General features: G+C 45.0%; 1 long non-coding RNA gene across 1 annotated transcript in view; it reads right to left on the bottom strand.

Moving 5' to 3' along the window:
• LOC148684833 (uncharacterized) overlaps positions 1–20,205 on the bottom strand; it is a 64,411-nt gene extending 44,206 nt beyond the window's left edge. The window contains exon 1 of the long non-coding RNA XR_015951462.1: positions 20,055–20,205. This is a non-coding gene — a long non-coding RNA (uncharacterized LOC148684833). The remainder of the gene's footprint in view (positions 1–20,054) is intronic.
• Positions 20,206–20,427: the final 222 nt, after the last annotated feature.

Below are 20,427 nucleotides of genomic sequence, written 5' to 3'. Positions count from 1 at the left end.
CTGCCGGCAGCTTTGCGGGTCTGGAGGAGGCGAGCAGCGGCTGGAGGGCGGCTCCTCTGGCGGGGAAGAGGCAGAGGCTCCGGATGTGGCGCTGCTTCAGCGAGGCGGGTGAGAGTGGTGAGCTGATGCTGGGAGGCGCCTTGCCCAGCCTCCACCTTTTCCCTGGCGCCTGTGCCGCGGTGGTCACTGTAGGTGGAGGCTCCAGGTGTGACGCCGCTTCGGTGTGGCATGGCAGAGGCGGGCTAGGGCAGAGAGCTGATGCCAGAAGGCACCACGTCCAGCCTCTGCCTCTTCCCTGGCGCCCTCCAGAACTTGGCGCCCTGGCACCCTGTGCCATTTGCCTCTATGGGCAAGCCGCCCCTGGTGCCTTCACTGGCACTCCTCTATCTAGCTCAGCATCATCTACAGCGTAGATTCTACATTAACTGCCAGCAGCTATCCAGGGTTTCAAGAAGAAGTTTTTCCCAGCCCTAGGTGGAGATGCTGGGGATTGAACCAGGGACCTTCTGCATGCAAAGCAGATGTTCTGCCACTGAGTTATGGCCCTTCACTACAAAGGTAAAAGGCATGTTTTGTTGATTTATTGGTATATACGGTGAGAAGCACAAACCAAGCCAGTAAGCTGACTGCTGCACTTTGGGCTAGCTCACGGGTGTCAGACCCAAGGCCCGCGGGCCAAATGCGGCCTGCAAGACCTCGCCATGCGGCCCGCGAGACCTCGTCATGTGGCCTAGAGCGCCAGAATGCAGGGGGCGCTGAGCAGCCCGCCCGCCGCCCGCTGCCGCCACTGCCACCGCCGCCGCCGCCCTGTGCTGCCTGGGGCCGACTCCCGCGTCTGCAGGGGGGCGTAGTTGGCCCCCTGCACCAGCCCCTCCCCGCCGCCGCATCATACCCTCTGCCAGCCAATAGGGCTCAGGGGGGCGGAGTCCAGCTGCAGCGGGAGAATTTCTCTTTGCTGGGCTTCCGGCGAGGCATCACGGCGCGCGCCACGGAGCTCCTGAGGGCAGCCAGCGTGTTCGCGCTGCCCAAAGGGCTCCTAAGCCACTGAGACCGCCGCCGCGTGAGTGCCGGGGGTTCCTGTTGGACCCCCCCCCCAGCTGAACAGAGAGAGAGAGAGAGAGAGATCGACCCTACTGCGCAAGTGCCATTCATTTCCATGGGAGTTCGCCCTGCAAAGCCCCCTGAAATGAATGGCGGCGGCAAGAGTGGGTCGTTTCCTGAGCCATTGAGCAAGGTTAGTGGCCGCTGGAGACGCAGGGAGGGAGGGAGGGAGGCTCTCAGAAGCAGCCGGAGCCCACCCGGGCAGATTAACCCTTGGGCTGCTGGGTACCATCAGCTCATTCACCCGCTGCCTTTCTTCCGCTGCTTTCGAGAGAAGTCCGGTTAGGCGGCAAGGCTGGAGTTGCAGGCTGATGCAAAGGAAGGGGCTTGAGGAGCTGGGGACGGGGAAAGAGATCTCTTAGAGATCTCTGCTGGCACCAGAGAGGGATGGCTGGTCGGGCAGTTTCAGCTCACGGAGGATTGTTTTCTGTTTGAGAAGTGGGGAGGCTATTGACAGGGAAGCGAGCGCTCACTTTCCCTTTGGAGAGCTCAACAGCTGCTATCGGGCTGGCAGCGCCTTGAAATCAATTTTAAAGAGAGGGAAAGGGGAGGAGAACAAGCGGGGATGGATGGAAAGAAGGCGGGAGGGAGGGAGGGAAAGAGAGGAGGGAGGGAGGGAGAGAAGGAGGGAGGGAGGGAGGGAGGGGAGGAGGACAAGCCGGGAGCCTCTGAGGGGGAGAGCGAGAGAGCTAGGAGACAACGGGGAGCAGCCGCTTTGCAGCCGGCCTCAAGATCTCACATCTATACACTCTCCGATCGATGGCAAGGAGGGATTATATTTGTCAGCTGCAGTCCTCCCCCACCTTTTCCATTCTAACCCAAGAAGGGAGGGAGCTAATGTCTAAGAGGCATTTCCTCTCGGTTCCAAAAACAAAACAAGAATTAGCCCATTATAAAAGAGGAGAGAAGAACCCCGCAAGCGAGTAAAATCTAGTCAGAAAAGTTTAGAAAAAAGTTAATGCCTTGTGTTTGCCATATGTGTAATAAACAGTGTTTGGCAATATTTGTATGTTTTTTTAAAAAATTACTCTCTGTTACCAAAAATCATTTTTCAATAAATTGTACAATAATTGTACATTTGAATACCTACTTGCCATTATTCTGACTATGTTTTTGCTTTCAGAGCTAGTTATTACTTACATTATTACAAAAAACAGTAATAATTGAATGCAGTGACAATAATTTATAATAATAAAGAGTGGACACATAGTCCTACAGATACAACCGGCCCTTTGAGGGTGAGCAAACTGCTGATGCGGCCCCCCGATGAATTTGAGTTTGACACCCCTGGGCTAGCTGAAGTTTCTGAGCCATCTTCAAAGGCAGCTGTCTGTACAGTTGTTTGCAATAATCCAGTCTGGAAATTGCCAGGTCTTGGAGTACAGTGGCCAAGTCTTCTGTGTTCAAAAAAAGGCCATAGCTGATCGGTGCTGAGTTGAAGCCCCACTGAGATTGGTTGCAGTCTTCCTTTGCAGCACAGTTTGAGTTCAAGCCCTGCAAGAGGGTGAAAGGAGCAAAGGCCACTTTGGGGCCATTTTGCCCCACTCGCCCATCCTTGGGTTAGAGCTTCACTGAGCTATTAGGGTTGCTGAGTGTCACAGGACCAAAAATGTTCTTTTTCTTCTTATCAGTCTTAATTGGTACCTTGGTTGCTGGGGTGTTTTTTTTTTTGCCTTTCCATCTGTGAACTTCTGTTAGGCATTGACAGGCTTTCTAAACTGTGAGTGGTAATGGCCAGGACAGGATCAGCATAGCAAAGGACGGCTCCCTTAAAGGGGCCTGGGAGGAGAATTGGGCATGGCATGCCCAAAGTTCAGGTCTGGCTGAAGTCTCTTATTCTGGTTGCTCAGTTAAACCCTGGATGCTTGGCTTGCAGCGCACCAGGGTTCAAAGTTGAGCTACTACCAGGAAAGTGATTGGGCAGTTCCCAATGCTGACAAAATGTAATTATATCAGCAGGGGCTGAATGAAATGAGTAAAATGATCCTTGCCCTTTTGCCATGCCAAGCCCAATTATATGCTGCTAGCCAATAAAGATATGGCCTGATTACACCCATCACCTGGTCTTGGTTATTTCACCATTCTCAAGGGACCACAAAATGCATGTGCTTGGACAATTAAAGGTAAAGGGTTCACTGACAATTAAGTCCAGTCGCAAACGACTCTGGGGTTGCAGCGCTCATCTTGCTTTACAGGCTGAGGGAGCTGGCATTTGTCTGCAGACAGCTTTCCGGGTCATGTGGCCAGCATGACTATGCCACTTCTGGTGAAACCAGAGCAGTGCACAGAAACACTGTTTACCTTCCCACCAGAGTGGTACCTATTTATCTACTTGCACTGCGTGCTTTCAAACTGCTAGGTTGGCAGGAGCTGGGACCGAACAACGGGAGCTCACCCTGTTGTGGGGTTCGAACCGCTGACCTTTCGATCAGCAAGCCCAAGCAGCACAATGGTTTAACTCACAGCACCACCTGCATCCCTACAATTAGCCAGCACCTAATTCCCATTGAAATCAATGGGACATGTTAGCCTTGCCTAGTCTGATTAATTTCAGTGGAATGTAAGTACAGTGATGTTTCTGTGGATATGGGTCAACATATTTGGTGTTGAATAACAAAAAACATTTGTGAAGGTAATGCTAAACTTCAGATATGAACAGATGGCTTAAAGTGTGATGATTTGATCCTTACATCAAATTTAGGAGGCACAAAGACTTTCCTGGGTTCTCTCCATAGATTCAGAGCTCCTATGCACTAGATGTTTTAATAACATTTCCAAATAAAGCCTTTTAAATGGGTCTGGATGAAAGAAATTGATTCACTGAGGTTTAAAAGGTTGAAGACACAAAAAAGTTAAAGCCTTTTAAAGCAAGAGGATTAAGAAGGCTGCTTGTTGACTCTCTGGAAGATGATGGGGGAAATGATTTTGCACCGTGCTTCATTTGGAATCACAGAGAAAATATAATGAAGCTTTATCAATGCAATGCAGATTCTAAGAATGAATGGAGAAGTTTAAGAAGTAGCTTGTTGACATTAGCAGGCAAAACTAAGAAAGAGCTTTTAGGTGAACAAAACACATTTTATATGCTGTGCTGTGGGTTAAACCACAGAGCCTAGGACTTGCCAATCGGAAGGTCGGCAGTTCGAATCCCCGTGACGGGGTGAGTTCCCGTTGCTCAGTCCTTGCTCCTGCCAACCTGCACCCAAATAATGAGGTGGCTTGAAATAACAGTACTGCATTATTAAAAACTATTATTAATTACATTTCTATCCTGCCTTTTCTCCCAAAGGAGCCCAGGGCAGCAAACAAGAAAATAATATAATAATTTCAAGGTTGCTAGCAACAGCCTTTCAGTCTGCAAATGCCTGGGTGTGCAGGAATGTTTTAAAATTAAAAGCTGAGACAGACACATCTCACCAGGGAGGGTATTCCACTCATAATGGGGAGGGGGATGCATGGAGGCTGAATGCACATCCTGGTGTCAGAGGCTGTAGTATGCAGCAAGGTGCAACCCCAGTCCATCTGTGCCCCTGCCAGCACCAAGGGATAACCCTTCTGGCAAGGGCAGGACTGTTCTTCCTACCTCAAATGACAGGCAAGAGCAGCAGCTGGGCAGTGAGTTCAGCTGTCCTCCATGCACTGCCTACAGTTTGAAAGGGGCATCCATTTAAAGCATGCATGCCTAACAAAGAGGACTCTGAATCACACTGATAATTGCATTTAACAGTGGCAGAAGGGACCAACTCTGCCTTTATTTTGTTTTTAAATTAAGATGTTAAGTGATGACACTCAATTTTTTTAAAGGTAGGGAGCCGTGTTGGTCTGAGGTAGTCGAAACAAAAAAATAAAAAAAATCCTTCCAGTAGCACCTTAGAGACGAACTAAGTTTGTCATAGGTATGAGCTTTCGTGTGTGCATGCACACAAAAGCTCATTCGTATGACAAACTTAGTTGGTCTCTAAGGTGCTACTGGAAGGAATTTTTCAAAAAAAAATTAAAATCACCTATACTGGGCTTGTGCATGAGCAGCTGGTAGTTATGCAAAGAACAAACCTATTTTTGCTCTTTCAAATTACCAAGTTGTGTTTTTATGAAAATGAACTAAAGCATGCAGCCAGCAGTTGGGAATAAGACAGATATACGTATCTTCCTTATTTCACTAGCTTCCAACTCGAAATACCCCCCTTTCTTTTGCATTTGACAAGAACCATGTACATTACATTTGGCTGCTGTTGCAAACACAGGATTTGTCGATTTGTCTGTTCTCTCTACAATAAAGGCCTCGTTACCTGGCAAAAATAAAAATTTGAAAATACAGCTGCTTGGGCAGCCAAGTCAGGGCTGGAATTATTTTTGAGGAAACATGTAGCATGCCAGAGATTCTACAGCTGATTGGTGGTTGGAACATCTGAGGACTGAAAGGGAGGCTACTAACTAGGACTGGTCCACCAAATCCCAAACGCCAAACCAAATCAGGCCAATTTCAGTACACTCAGGATTTGGCCAGAGCAGAGTCACCATTGTACCTTTCCTCTGTTCAAAATGTGAAGAAGCATGGGTGTTAAATCCTGCTATCCAATGAAACTGGGGCATTCCTGAGGGGGCATGTTCAGTGTAAGAGAAGTCAAGCCAGCGCAAACAGGAATTGAATAGGAATTGGGTAGGAGGATCAATTCATTATGGATTTTTGAGGGGGTATATGCTGAGATCTTCTGCAGGCACACTGTAGCCTGTCATGTTTGCGTCCCAAGTCTTAAGTGCTAGCAAATTATATTTCCCATTAATTTTTGTGCTCAAGGCCTATGGCTGGTATGGTTTTCAGACCCAATGAAGACAAAAGAAATAGCTTGCCTCCTTGCCACCTACTCACCACTGCTGCTTGAAAGTAATTTTTAGGGAAAGGAAAAGGGAAAGAAAGGTAGCAGGGACATCTTGGGATGGCCTGAACTTATTTAGGAGCAGAGACTAAATTCAAAGCAATCTTGGCTTAGATTATTAAAAGCATATTTGCATGACAAAGCTCCCAGAAATCCCAAATAACTCACAACTGACACGATATTTTAGGTTTGGGTTTTTGGCATTATTTTGGTCACAACTTTATTCAAAAATACATTTTAATTCTGAGTGTTGGCTTAGGCTTTGGTTAATCCATCTGTCCACTCTAAGGTACAGGACCATTTCCATCTGACCCCCGTTGGGCAGGACCAATTCCATCTGACCCATTTGGGTCAGGACCAGCTCCGACTTACCTAATGGTAGGTAAGTCAAGTAAACACCCCAAGGGATTGGAGGTACTGTTCACAGGCACTCTCCTCCCCCAAGGAATGTTCCCCAAGGCTCGGCTCTGTAATGTCCGCACCATCCTTGCCTATGGCAGGATGAATGGACTAGAGTCCCTGAGCCCCAGGATTCCTTTAATGGAATACTTCTATAAGGAGCAAGTAAGGGGGGTAGGCATTTTTATGCCATGCCCCTCCTATACCAATTTTTAACCAAAGCCTAACAGCCAACCTAACAAGTAGTGACAAATTGCTTGTCAGTAGGCAAAAACCAAATGGCAACAGCCAATCAGCCAAGTGGCAAAATTCCTACTAGGCCCCTGAATACAGGCAACCCCCGTGAACGGGCAAGCAGTGTCAACTAAGCCTAAAGAAACAGCGGTGGGCGGGCAGGTGGGAGATTCGAAGGCTTGCCGAGAGTGAGGGAAAACGAAAGTAACCTGGGCGTTAAATAAAATGGTGCTGTCAATCAAAGTCTGTGGCACGCCCCATGATTCAGCCTAACTACAGCCCACCCCCTCCCAGATTTCTTTTGAGCTCGTCCGCAACCCCTACTACACTTTAGGAGTGTAATGGGCTTTTTCCTGAATATGGCTTATTCACTTCAAGACTACCCAGTTTGCAAACAGTACCTACCAAGAAGTTAACAGGCATCATTTTGAAGCAGGGATATGCAACACAATCAATATATTAATATATATGGAATGATACTTATTCACATAGCTATACCCCACATGCCTCATGATCTGCTTTGCCAAGAGCCTCATAGGGATGCTCAAGCAGCCATATTGATACCCAGCAGCCAGCACCACTCTTCACTCTTGTTAAATTCTTTCTCCTCTCCTTGCTGGGAAGGTTGCTAATATTCTATTTTTCTCCAGATATAGAAACAGGGTCCCTTCTCCCTTGACACTATGATAAGAGAACAGACACCATGTTTGAAGCTGTGGGGAATTTTAATGCAATCCAGCATAAGAAGCAAGATAGGAACACAATTACTGTCACACAGATATGCTCTCTGGGCTGCACCTAGCACTGCATTTTAGTGACACACATTTTTTGAGTTCTATGATCTTTAGATGATACATCAACAACACTTAGACATGAATATGGATGTTGCTTCTGCACATATCAAGTCACATGTACATCTGACTTGCATCTGGTTCTCTGTCACCCCCCAGAAAACTTTCGTTGTTAAGAATTTATTCAATAATTTATAGGAAAAGTGCTATGTAAATATTACGCATCATTGTCAATTACTATTCTTCCCACCTATCGATGACAAACTAAGTCTGCCAGAAACCCACATCCAACCAGAAACTTGAAGATAATAGGGCAGGGGTAGCCAACATAGTGCCCTCCAGAGATTGTTGGAATACAACTCCCATAAGCCACTAATGACATGGCTAAGGGTTATGTTATGTACTGAGCTGAATCATAGAACAATAGGATCCAGAATCAGCAGTCTGATTGGTCCGCAGGAGCCACCCAATCCAACTCCAGGTGGAAGTGAATCCGCAACCTGATTGGCCTGCAGGAGCAGCCAATCAGGCGGCTGGCAGAAGTGAATCCACAACCTGAATGGCCTACAGGAGCAGCCAATCAGGCTGCTGGCAGAAGTCAATCCACAAACTGATTGGCCCACAGGTGTAGTCCTGAAGTAGCCAATCACGCAAAGCCCATTGTGTAAATAATGTATATAAGCAGATGGTTTTGGGGAAAGGGCATTCTTCTCTTCTTCTCCTTGATGACTAAGAGCTGAATAAAGAGCATGAAATTCACTCTCGACTCCGAGTATATTTCAGGTTACCACATTGGTTCTCCATGCTCTGTGGTGCCTCATTTCCAGTCTTCTGGCTGAGAAATAGAGTAGTCCATCTGAGCTGGGGAGGCTCTGTGAAGAAGCTGACCAGCAACACGAGGTCAGAGAAAAAGGGGTCAAGCAACAAGAGAGCTGTTTGGGAGGCAGACACCATTAGAAACTACTACACATTGTTGGGAAAAATCACTAGTGGTGGGCTGGCTATCTTTCAGGAAATGTTCTCACTGAGGAACCCCTGAGAAGCCTCCAACAAAAGACAAGAGTTTCTTATTAGACCACAGTTTGTAAGTCATTGCTTTATGACATGCTTTAATAATTAATTCACCCATGAGCAAAAAGCCCCCCCCCCCAATTTAAAGACGACACCTCCAAATTAGGCAATCACATTTAAACCAAAATACATACCAAGGTCTCGCACCATTAATAGCTTCCAAAAGATGATGATATTCAAATACATTGATAGCTACTGTGTTGATGATGAGAGGCCTGCAGCCAATGCTTAGTTTTCATCCTGCCTCTCTTTGAGCATCTGCCCAGAAGGCTAGCTTGAGGCCTGAACCCATGCATATTTACAGTCATTCTACTGAGACAAGTGGGGTTTTCTTCCATGTGCCCAGGAGCACAGCATCACTCATTCATCTCCACAACTCTCCTGGAAAGGGGGAAAGGATCCCATCCTTGGTATTGTGGCTAGCTTTGCAAATAAGACCATGTCTCATTTCATTTTCATTTACATATTGATTTCACAACAGCAGGGGGGCGGCGGCAAGGCACTTTGGACCCCCCAAAGTTCTTAAGGAGTGGTAACATCATATGCAATGTCACACGTGCCATGCCAGCATGTCATGTGGCGTCAGCCCCCTCAATAGCAGGGACTAGCCAGTGCCTCACTTTCACATCTATATACCGATTATTGCAATCAATAAAACTTCAATGTGGTTTCCAAAAAAAATTTAAACAATAAAAATATCAAAAAAAAATTAAAAAAATCATACAGCAAATATGTAAAACATTCAAAAATAAATAAAATCAGCAGCAAGCTAACCCCAGGTTAAAACACATGACAGCTTCTGCATGTCTCGATAGGCTTGAGAGCCAGTGTGGTGTAGTGGTTAAGAGTGGTAGACTCGTAATCTGGGGAACCAGTTTCACGTCTCCGCTCCTCCACATGCAGCTGCTGGGTGACCTTGGGCTAGTCACACTTCTTTGAAGTCTCTCAGCCCCACTCACCTCACAGAGTGTTTGTTGTGGGGGAGGAAGGGAAAGGAGAATGTTAGCCGCTTTGAGACTCCTTCGGGTAGTGATAAAGCGGGATATCAAATCCAAACTCCTCCAACTCCTCCTCCTCTTCTTCTTCTTCTTCTTGCCTATACAAACGATTTTTCAGTAGGCACCAGAAAATATACCACTTTAACAGTGATGGGATCCCCCCATAAAGAACCCTGGGAATGGTAGTTTGTCCCAGAGCTGCAATTCCCTGCACCCTTAACAAACTACAGTTTCCAAAATTCATTGGGTGGGTGGGGGGAACACAAGACTGTTTTAAGTGCTACAACAGTCCTTTAAGTACAGTGGAACCTCGGTTTATGAACACCTCGGTTTATGAATTTTCAGTTTATGAACGCCGCGGACCCATCTGGAACAGATTAATTCATTTTCCATTACTTTCAATGGGAAAGTTTGCTTCAGTTTATGAACGCTTCGGTTTGTGAACAGACTTCCGGAACCAATTACACTCAGGCTTCAGTTTATGAACGCTTCAGTTTAAGTACTCCGCGGACCCGTCTGGAACGGATTGATCCACTTTCCATTACTTGCAATGGGAAAGTTTGCTTCAATTTATGAACGCTTACTCCGCGGACCGTCTGAAACGGATTAATTCACTTTCTATTACTTTCAATGGGAAAGTTCGCTTCAGTTTATGAACGCTTCAGTTTATGAACAGACTTCCGGAACCAATCGTGTTCATAAACCGAGGTACCACTGTATATGGTGAAGATGTGGCCTAAGTTGCTTGTCATTTACTTTAGTTGCAGCTGCTCTCAAGTGAGAGCAAACCATAAAGTCTTGATGCATAAGAGTGTGCAACAAAGCTTCTCCTCCCTTTGCTTTCTGGAGAGAGCATGAGGTGTGCAAAGGTGGCCATCATGGGTGCAGGCAGGCCTTGCTAAACTGAGTGTGCCCTGCTTCTCTGTAAAGGATCAGGCTGAAATCGAGACTTGCTCTTTTTGGCTCTTGCCACACATACACATATCACACTCCCATTTCAAGTTGCCTCCTATGGAATGAGATGTGCAGTGTTCCCAGCAAAGTTTCTCCGCTACAAGCACAATGCAGCATAAGAGTGCTGTCTGCTCTTGGACTTTTACTTCTGCTTGTGCAGCAGCAAACAACTGGTTAATATTCTGAGTGGAAAAACACTGAAGTTATTAAAAGATTTTCTTATAAGAATTATTCAAAAATGAGATCTATTGTAAAATGTAAGGATTAATTTATTAATCAGAGCTTTCTGAACTCTCGCATTAAGCAGCTTTGTTATGCTAATTCCCTTATAAATGAATAATGGACTTATCCTCCCATTATTGCCTATCATTTAAAAAGACCCCATTTAGAAAATGAAGATGTCCTTTTCGCTTGCAAATTATTATACATTTTAGGGCACAAGTTTGTTTTAAAATGAATACTAGAAAATACTCCCTGCCTGCCTTCCCCATCATTCATATTCATCAATCATTGTTCTAATCAGATTTGTATGATCTTGACCATTTATCAGAGACAAACCTTCTATGCTAATTAAACACAAGAGAAGGAAGAACTGTGTCTCAGCCAATTTCTTTCTGATAAACTCCCTTCAAGTAAAAGGTTGCCTAGGCAGACATGCAATGGTTTGAAAAGATTGACAGCCTGCTCTGTTCCAAAGACTAGCTGTACTGGCATGCAAGAGTATACGATGAAGCATGCTGAAAGCTTCACCACATCATGGTTTGACAGTTATATTAATTAATTAATTAATTCAGTGTTGTTGCTTTTTTGTTTTGTTTTTTAAGCCATGCTTCATCCTGACAGATTCAAGTGTGGTGTACAATAATGGAATGCTATGGCCCCATCTGCACTATACATTTGAAGCAGTATTATAACACTTTAAATCAGGCACCCCCAAACTTCGGCCCTCCAGATGTTTTGGACTACAGTTCCCATCTTCCCCGACCACTGGTCCTATTAGCTAGGGATCATGGGAGTTGTTGGCCAAAACATCTGGAGGGCCGAAGTTTGGAGGTGCCTGATTTAAACAGTCATGGCTTTCCTCAAAGGATCCTGAGAAAGGTTTTTTTTGTTAAGGGTGCTGGGACTTTTCTAGGAAACCCTGTATTTCCTAAATTCCCAGCGTTCCCTGGGACTGAGGGATTGATCATTAAACTAACCTGGAAATCGTACCTCTTTGGAGAGCTGTTAAGTACACTTAAAATGCTGTGGTTGCCAGAATTCTTTGAGGGAACTATGACTAGTGTTCTTGTAAGTAGGAAAGCATGTTAAGTATAATTTTTAATTGACACTAAAATGGAGACTGACAGTGTATATTGCAGAAAAGGTTTAACAAGGGGAAATTCCACTGTATACTATGTTCTCTGCTAGCTAACATGTGAGTGTTTAACCTTAAATCACATGGGAGGCTATTGAAGTACAAATTTGCCATCTTGGAAGTGTGGTGGCTTGGGTCCTTTGTTCCCAGGCTCTGTGGGAGTAAGGATGTAATGAAGCTCTCCAGGAGCACATAGCTTCAGGCTGTAAGGAGAGAGAGAGAGAGAGAGAGAGAGAGAGAGAGAGAGAGAGAGAGAGAGAGAGAGAGAGAGATCTTTTCTTATAGGTCTGTTTGGAATTATATTTTATTTCTAAGATGCTGAGCCTGTGCTGGACAGCACAATATTTTGTATGGAATTATTTGGATGTATCTTTAATGTTTTTGTTCTGTTTTGAAGGAAGTTCTGCAAGTCAAGTTTTGAACAATCTTATGGGTCTAATGGACAATATAGTGAACAGTGTTTCATTTTAAAAGGAGTCAGTTTTTCTGCATCCAGTCACTTCAAGCTGCACGATATTAATATCTGCAGTAAGGCAGCCAGGTGGGGGCTGGCTGAGGATAGTGGAACAAGACCCTATTAGTCTTAATGAACCAGCTTCCACTTCAGCAACACCTGTAAAATTACCTCTGGGCTTGTAACTTGGCTGTTCTACCAAACACAACATTTTTGTCAGCCAGCAGTTCAGCGGGGGAGCAATATATATGGTTGGTGTGATTTGTGCAATTTGACTGCTTGGAAAAGTGCTACCCCACTGTGGGGCATTGTAGCACCTAAGCATACAACCCCTACATGGCAGTTCCAGTTCATGCAGATGACATCTCTGCATGACGGTAGCTCAGTTGTCATTAGCACCCTACTTGTGGTCCTGAAATACACATATGGGAGCCACTGGTAAGGATGAACCACCACCCTGCATGATTTACAGTGGTTTTTCTTAAGCTGAGCATTATATTCTGAACCATTCCCAGTGGATATTGTTCCGATATGTAAAAATAACAAACAAAAACCCTGCAAGAAACCATGTCCCAAAGCATATTGATTCTCTTTCCTATTACCCCCCTCCCCCAGTTCAGTATATCTAAAGATACGTGTAGCTTTATTTATGCATTTTCTGAGTGACAGTTTTGTTTGATTTTGCTTTCCACCTAGCTGTATTTCCACCTGCAGGACTCAGAGCATTGGCACTGTTTGAGTGTCTGACCTCTTTCTGGCTGATGCAGCAGAAAATTGATTTAAGCTGGCAAAGCAATAAAGGCAAACAAAATAAACTCGCATTCTTGGCCTGTTTTGCAAGAATTCAAACTTAACTAGTATTTTACATGGGCTGTTATTTTTAAAAAAAACAAAACAAAAACAAAACTCCGTCTTCTTCTGAGAAATGAAGCAGTAGCAGTTGTCACCGCTTTTCATGATTTCTGTCTTGCAATACTTTAAGCTTAACTGGTATTTTACACTGACCCTTCTTTAAAAAAGCAAAGCTCTGGCTTCTTCTGATAAATGAAACAGCAGCAGTTGTCGCCACTCTTTGTGACTTTTGTCAGAAGAAGTAAAACTACGCTGTGCTTTAATACTCCCAATATTCTCCCCCCCCCCCGACCCACCATTACAAACGATGCCTGACCTGCATTGTATTTCAAGCCTTTCACTCACATAGTTCATCTCATTTTTATTTCTCTCACTGGAGTGAAATCACAGTATTTTAGGGGAGACAAGACAGCATAATTATCATGCTATGAAAACAGTTCATTTGTCGAGACAGAGATGAAAGATGAGATGGACAAACCCGAGGAAAGATTCTCTGCACACATTAGCGGTGTCAGCTGCTAACTGCTATTCCACTCATAAATGAATTTTCAATGGCACTGAGGTTTTTTTTTTATTAAGTAATGCTGTCAAAGGTTTTTTCAGAGTGTGAAAGGTGCTTTTTAAATAAATGTGTTCATTTTGGCCTATCTTTGGGTTGTAAATCAAACACTCTATTTTACTCACTACCTGCTGAAAAGCACCAACTGAAGATGAATCTTCACTTCCCATATGTTTTGTCTACTATCACACTCAACATTTTTAACAAGCAAATCGTGCACTGCAACCTACTGGGTAGGCTGCTGTCCAGGGCCGGCTCTAGGTAGAGTCCCGGTGGTGCACGGCACTAGGGCAACAGCCCGGCATGTGGGGCGCTGCGCGGCAAAGCCACGCGGAAGCCATGCTGTGCGCTGCAAGGGTGCCGGAGCGATCTCCGCCCCTCAGCGCCAAGGCGCCCGACCTGCTCGAGACTGCCCTGCTGCTGTCTGAAAATAATCCCAATGCCTAGCATTAGACTTCAAAACGCAAAATATTTGGGTTCTTAATGCACTTTTTAAAAAAGTTATTAACTTTATTATTCAGAGAGAATATAAGGATTTAAAAAAAAACATAAGAAGAAACCTAATGGATCCGACTAAAGGTCCCCCTAGACCAGGGATGAATAACCTGTGGCCCTTAGCATTCCCATTGGCCCCAGCCATCAGGGGCAGTGTTCAGCGATGAAGGGAGTTGTTGTCCAACAACATCTAGAGCAGGGGTGGTGAACTCCCAAGAGACTGCGATCTACTCACAGAGTTAGTGATCTACCCCCTTTTGGGGGGTTCAGGTCGTTGTTGAGTTTTTTCAGGGAGGAGGTAAAATATTGAGCTTTTTTTAGGGGAGCCACAGTGGTTCAGCTTCTTTGGGGGGAGAGCCAATGATCTACTAGTGATCTACCACAGATGTCCAGTGATCTACTGGTAGATCACGATCTACCTGCTGGACATGCCTGATCTAGAGGATTACAGGTTGTCTTCCCTGTCCAACATCTTGCTTCAAACAGAGGGCAGCCACATACCTCTGGGAAACCTAGAAGCAGGACATAAAGGCAATAGATCTCCATCACTGTTTATCTTATACCAGCTTGGTAAATTTATCCTCCATGAATTTGCCTAATCCTCTTTTAAAGCCATTGTGCCATCACTGCATCACGACAAATTCCATATTTTAAGGCTGAATACACATTACACACTTAAAAAGCATGTCCATCATTCTTTTACTCTATCTGGATTGAAGATTGGGGGGAATGTATCAAAACACAATATTTCATAATGAACTATGGGATAAATATGGACAGTGGCTAACGCTGTGTCTTCAACAGGCCAACTAAAGCAGGTGAGAGCAACCGATGGGCCTAGAACCCTCTTTGAGTTAGGGATTTCCCCTGCATGTATAGACAGGCTCTGAGCGGATTAGACTAATAGTGGGTCCAATGGCGAAGAAGGTGTTTTCTGCACATGGTGTAGAGGGAAGTGAAGGGCAGATGGGGCTCATCAACCTGAGAAGGTAGCTCATCCAGGAGAAGGAACACTTTGATCCTAAACCTCCTGTGCTTTGTGGGATATCTTCAGAAGAAGAAAAGACTAAGGAGTAAACCCTACACAAATCTGGAGCGGAATCACTAAGATTGTTGGATGGCAACTCCTGCAGCCAAGTAGGTGCCAAACATATTGCTCTGCTTTCCTTTGGGCAACATCAGCAAGGCCGAGAGTGGGGTCTTGTCATCTGGGCAGCCCAGGACCTCCACACATACAGAGTTCAGGCTTGTGCCCCGTGGAGGTCACTTCAGTGCTGCTAATGCAACAGTTTGACTTCAACCCTGGAGGCACAATCCATTGTCTTTCAAGATAGACATACCGGTATGTCTGCAGCACAACTACCCTCACTTGCAGTTGGAGTAGACTGGATGCAGAGTAAACAGAAGTGTGTATGCAGCTCTAGACTGTGTTCTGTGAAAGTGTTGGTCCATTTTCCTGCCTTGAATTTCATTGGAAGAACCAAAATTCACAGAATATGGGAGACAGGAAGATAAATTCGCCCCCTTTACCGTCATCACATACTGAGAGCATGCATAGAAAACCATTCAATTCCTTCTGCTTCCTGGTACAGTGGTACCTCTGATTATGGATTTAATTCATTTGGGGGTGCCGTGAGCACCCAAAAAAATGCATAACTAGAGACGCCGCTTCTGCGCACGTGCATGGTGCAATAGAGTGCTTCTGCGCATGCGTGAGCGATGAAACCTGGAAGTATACACTTCCGGGTTTGCCGCAGCCGCAATCCGAAGATTCCATAACCTGGACGGTACGCGACACAAGGTACCACTGTACAGTACCTCTAGTCATGGACTCAATCCATTCCGGGATGCCGTTCACACCCCAAAAAGTCCACAACTAGAGTGCCGCTTCTGCGCACGTGTGCACGGCGAAAGCCAGAAATATACACTTCTGGGTTTGCTGCGTTTGTATCCTGAAAAAATGCAACCAGAGACTGATGAAATAAGAGGTATGACTGTACATGATCCCGGTGCTGCATTTTATTTTATTTTATTTTATTTTATTTTATTTTATTTTATTTTATTTTACAGCAAGAAACTCTGCTCTTCCAAATCCTTACAAACTGTCTCTGGCTGTTGTAGGCTTGTTGTGTACCTTTCTCCCTCTTGATGGTTAGAAAGCTTGTCAAAATCTTTCTGTTCTGCCAGGTTTTTATCTGCTGCTGGTTTTTAAACTGATGCCCTGATGCTGTTTTTACAGCTAGTGTACTGTTATGTTGTTTAGTTAACAAAAGCTGGGGAATTTAGTATGTGTTTTTTATCTTGATTCCTGACTGCGGGATTGAGCCACCTTGATTGTCTAGTTATATGCACACTTTATTTGTGTGTGTGTGTGTGTGTGTGTGTGTGTGTGAGAGAGAGAGAGAGAGAGAGAGAGAGAGAGAGAGAGAGATTATTTACTATATTGCTTGATATTCTTGATGCCCTTCAAAGCCCTCAGAGTACGCCTTGCTGAGGAGATTAGAATACATAACACAGAGGCAGCCACTGCGGTGCCTACCTGTCAGGGGCTGGCTGGCTGATGAAGAGTGGTGGGAGGCTCCTGCCCAAGAGAAGACAAAGACACAGAAGAAGAACACTTAGATCCCAGGTCATGGTGGTGGGATACTGAAGAGGAGTCTGGGGAAGGGTTGAGCGGGGAGGTGCTAGAAGCAGGAGGCTTGAGCCATCAAGGTGGGGTCTGGAGAAGGAGGGCCTTCCAGGACAGGGTTAGAGTCTGAGAGTCCCAGTGTGAGTGCAGATGCAGACAGAGAGGAGTCAGCAGTTGCCCTTGCTACCCAGCAACAGGACAGTTTCCCTCCTGCTGGCTCTCCTCCCTCCATCCTGACACCCCACTCAAGGAGAGTACTGCACATTGCTTGACTAGAAAGGCACAGAGGAGGAGCACAGCCTTTTAATGCAACCTATGCCTGCTTGGGAGTGATCCAGAATGAGAGGCTAGAGAGAAGGACAAACCAGAGGGCTCTACTATGTCATTATTTTCTGTTAATTGCATTTCATGCCTCCTGTGCTTCCCTGTGCCGTTGTTGACCTGGACATGCTTCACAGCTCCTTGACACTTCCAGATGTTTGCTGGACTACGACTCCCATCAACCCCGACTGTGGACTATACTGGCTAGGGCTGATGGGAGTTGCAGTCCAGCAATATCTGCAGGGAACTGCCTTGGTTACCCCTGAGTTAACACTTATGGTAGACCCTTTCTGAGCATCTCAGGAGTGCCACTATCCTTGCAATGAGGTACTACTCTTCTGGAGATACTATTTTAGAAGATGTTCTTCTGCATGGGGCTTGTCTACATGGTTAACTAGTGCAATCTGAAACCTCACAAATCATGACTGCTGTGTGTATACACAAGGCGGTACCGCTATCCACATGGAATCTGCACATGAACACTGGCCATAAATGTGAACCTCTTCATAGTATTTTCAGGATGTTACTAACTCTCAGTTCCTTTATTTTTGCGGGTTCCATGTGATAGTGTTGAAAGTCCAGCCAAGAAAAAAATGTCTTCAACTAGCCAATAAATTTGAATTATGGTGCTGGAGGAGACTCTTGAGAGTCCCATGGACTGCAAGAAGATCAAACCTATCCATTCTTAAGGAAATCAGCCCTGAGTGCTCCCTGGAAGGACAGATCGTGAAGTTGAGGCTCCAATACTTTGGCCACCTCATGAGAAGAGAAGAATCCTTGGAAAAGACCCTGATGTTGGGAAAGATTGAGGGCACTAGGAGAAGGGGACGGCAGAGGACAAGATGGTTGGACAGTGTTCTCGAAGCTACGAACATGAGTTTGACCAAACTGCGGGAGGCAGTGCAAGACAGGAGTGCCTGGAGTGCTATGGTCCATGGGGTCACGAAGAGTCGGACATGACTAAACGACTAAACAACAACAACAAGCCAATAAAACTGAGATGCTAGTTCCTTCTATTCATTCTATTGAATAGCAAGCTTTTGATTTCCAGTTTCAAGCTGTTACTCCTTGCTGTTAAAATGTTAGGTATTTTGTCTTCATGAACACTAAAATTAGGGTATGCCGTGTAGAATCTGCAGAGAAACCATCAGATATTTTTGTAAATACTTCTAATGAAATTCAGTGTTGCAAATATTTTGAAATGGATTCAAACAGATCACCACTAGGTTATGTTACGGCAGATGAAATTCTTTTAATTAAATGGTCTACTGTTGGGATTTGAAAAGTATTAGGAATACGTATCAAGCTTGCCGTAAATAATCCATTGCATGTCTATAGTGTCTCACACCTTTTAAGTGATGAACAAATTAGCTAATTAACACAACAGCCCCTCTAACTCTAGTTTGGTGTGAAAGGCCACAATGAAAGACTCTGCCAACACATAGGCTAAAACCATCAGGCATATGCTTTGTACTGGTGTTAACTAGATGCTAGACAACAGATACCAAGGAAATGAGTGGGAAATTTGCAAGTGAGTGTGGATAACAGAAGCAGCTTAAGCAATAAATGGGTTAGAAAGCAAAATTTCTGCAAAATATTCATTATTGCTCACTGTTCTAGTATAAACCTTCCCACTAGCTGGTTAACCTGTATGGGCACTCTCAGTGGTTATTGTTTTATCCACTTCGACCATTGAACTCACTATTGGTCTCAGGCACTCTATCTGTCAGAACCTGGGGAAGACCCTAACTCACTAAGGCTTTGAGACTCTTGGCTACCCTCACCTGGTTTAGCTTGCCAATCAAAGTCATTCAAGGAGTGTGGCTGCTGTCACATACTGGCAGCTTCTAGGAGCCTCAGGTGAAGAAGAAGAAGAAGAAGAAGAAGAAGAAGAAGAAGAAGAAGAAGAAGAAGAAGAAGAAGAGGAGGAGGAGGAGGAGGAGGAGGAGGAGGAGGAGGAGGAGGAGGAGGAGGAGGAGGAGTTTGGATTTGATATCTCACTTTATCACTAATGCGGCTGGATTTGATATCTCACTTTATCACTCAGCGGTCTAAACCACTGAGCCTAGGGCTTGTCAATCGGAAGGTCGGCGGTTCGAATCCCCGTGACGGGGTGAGCTCCCGTTGCTCGGTCCCAGCTCCTGCCAACCTAGCAGTTCAAAAGCACGTCAAGTGTAAGCAAATAAATATGTGGGAAGGTATACGGCGTTTCCATGCGCTGCTCTGGTTTCGCCATAAGTGGCTTAGTCATGCTGGCCACATGACCCAGAAAAACTGTCTGGGCAAACATTGGCTCCCTCGGCCAGTAAAGCGAGATGAGCGCCGCAACCCCAGAGTCGTTCGCGACTGGACTTAACTCTCAGGGGTCCTTTACCTTTACCTTTTATCACTATCCTAAGGAGTCTCAAAGTGGCTAACATTCTCCTTTCCCTTCCTCCGCCACAACAAACACTCTATGAGGTGAGTGAGGCTGAGAGACTTCAGAAAAATGTGACTAGCCAAGGTCACCCAGCAGCTGCATGTGGAGGAGCAGGGATGTGAACCTGGTTCAGCAGATTACGAGTCTACCACTCTTAACCACTACACCACACTGGTTCTGAGAACTGAGTGCAGGGTGGGGACCAAAGGTGGACAAAAAGAAGGAGCACAACACGTCCCCACCAATTACTGCCCTTCCCCTAACGCCCCATGCACCTTATGTATGCCTTTCATTTCTACTTAAAAATAGGAGGGTAGGTTGCATAACAATGACTAAAAATAAGCACTAGATATTTTGTCCACAATCTACAGAAAAAGGTACTCGATAACTAAAATAAGAAAAAAGTTTGTTTTGTTTCATTTTTAAAAGAACCAAATGGAATGGCAAACATTTATTTGACCTGCTGAAATCATATGCAGCTGGAGACTGCAAGTTATGCTAATAGAATATTCCTTGTAGCTGGAAAGAAGAAAGTGCACTTACCTGACCCCTGGATTTTTACATTTTTCCATTATGTAGATTGACTGTTTTGATGGGCTCAGGTGAATGTTGATATCTGGGTCTCAAGGTGGGAATGAATCTGATTGTCTGTGAATTGGTAGAGAAATGAATATGAGCAATTGCCAGTTACAGTATTGGCACTACATTAGCTACAGATCAAATAAAGCTTTGAAGCAGCTAATCATTTCCAGAGTAGCCATCGAATGACAATATTGACAAAGCTGAAATGCTCAAGATCCAAAAGGAGAAACAGTGAGATAGAAAAGCAATAATAAAAAGGCCTCTCTGATCAGTATCATTTTTTATTGTTCTGCTCAGAGATGAAATGAAATAAACTGTGCAGCAGAACAGGCAA

Source organism: Zootoca vivipara, chromosome 8, assembly GCF_965207765.1.
Source record: "Zootoca vivipara chromosome 8, rZooViv2.hap1.1, whole genome shotgun sequence".
Classification (NCBI taxonomy): domain Eukaryota; kingdom Metazoa; phylum Chordata; class Lepidosauria; order Squamata; family Lacertidae; genus Zootoca; species Zootoca vivipara.
Note: the sequence above shows the minus strand (reverse complement) of the source record. Positions and strands in the feature narration are given on the sequence as shown.